At 35.7% G+C, this 1,437-nt stretch overlaps 1 protein-coding gene across 1 annotated transcript in view; it reads left to right on the forward strand.

The window, feature by feature from the left end:
- The window catches only part of LOC101849747 (1,4-alpha-glucan-branching enzyme), a gene marked incomplete at both ends in the record, with an annotated part of 20,496 nt that overhangs the window by 8,801 nt on the left and 10,258 nt on the right, over nt 1–1,437 (forward strand).

The following is a 1,437-nucleotide window of genomic DNA, read 5'->3' on the forward strand; positions in this document are numbered from 1 at the left end:
CATATTTTCCCACAACAGTTGAGGCTAGATTTTAAAAATTGTCTTCATAAATTTAAATAAAATACTACAAATCTCCTTCACGAGGAAAATGAAATTGTTTACAGCACTTCCTGCTTCTCACACACATGATTACGCCTAGCCTATGGCCTACGTCACAGCTCACCAATGGTACTTTTTGCTTGCAAAACTTGTTACTATAGTGCTGTCAAAAATTCGTGGGACGACTTACTTTCAAATATCTCAACTGTCCGACACAGGTTCTCCAATTTTTGCACAGTGACTTGTATCAATTTGTCTTAACAGATCAACATTTCTGTAAACACCTGCAAGCTGTATTCTAGAAAATTCCTTAATAAATACTAATTAAAAAATCCAAGTGGGTGGTTTCTACAGATGTTTCAATCTTAACAGTTGGGGATAGCTTTTAATAGCTCCGTCAGTTTTTTTTTCTAATCGGGACATTATGCTTATTGAACGCATTTTATAGAGCCATTACTGTAAAAATGAGTTCACTATAACAACAATTTTTTGTAACAAGTTTTGCAAGTAAAAATTGTCTTTGATGAGCTGTTACGCAGGCTATATGCATATCAAAATATGTGTGAGAAGGGGGAAGTGCTGTGAGCAATACCATTTTACGTGTGACAGAGATTTCAAGTATTTTATATAAATTTATGAAGAAATGTTTTATAATCTAGCCCCAATTGTTCAAGAAAAATATGATTTAGTTAAGACAAATTAATACAAACTTCTGTGCAAAGTATGAATGACATTGAGTCTCCCGTTAAAGAGATATTTGAGGATAAGTTGCATCATGAATTTTTAACCGCACTATAGAAATCATTAATTTTGACAGTGAACACAGTTTTTGCACGTTAGGCTCTCAATACATGCGTTCAATAAGCATAATGTCCCGATTAGAAAAACCTGACGGACTTGCTATTAAAGCAATATTGCCCCAGCTGTAAGCATTTACAAATCTGTAAAGACCACCCATGGATTTTTTATTAGTATTTATTCAGGAATTTTCTAAACTACAGTGTGCAGGAGTGTGATAAAATATTCACCTGTTAAGACAAATTGACAAAAGTCACTGTGCAAAAGCTGGATAGTTTATGTTCAATAATTGAAGAAATATTTGACAATAAGTTGCGCCACGAATTTTTGACCGCATAATAGAACAAGATTTCATTAACCTTTCAAATTATAATATGACTTTGAAGCTCCAAATCGCTGACGCAGACAAAACCCGAATTTCCGAGGCATATCTAAGTAGTAGAGATTACTTGTAAATTGCGTTTGTTGGTGAACAGCCGCCCGCAATGTTGTCGAAAGAGCGCAGGAAAGAGATGGCTACACTGCCTCGTGGCGACAAGAGACCATGTAAGAAGGCGTCTGACGATCTGACAATCTGAGAGCTGTTGTCCAAAGGAGGGG

Source organism: Aplysia californica, unplaced genomic scaffold (assembly GCF_000002075.1).
Source record: "Aplysia californica isolate F4 #8 unplaced genomic scaffold, AplCal3.0 scaffold01500, whole genome shotgun sequence".
In the NCBI taxonomy this organism is placed as follows: Eukaryota; Metazoa; Mollusca; class Gastropoda; order Aplysiida; family Aplysiidae; genus Aplysia; species Aplysia californica.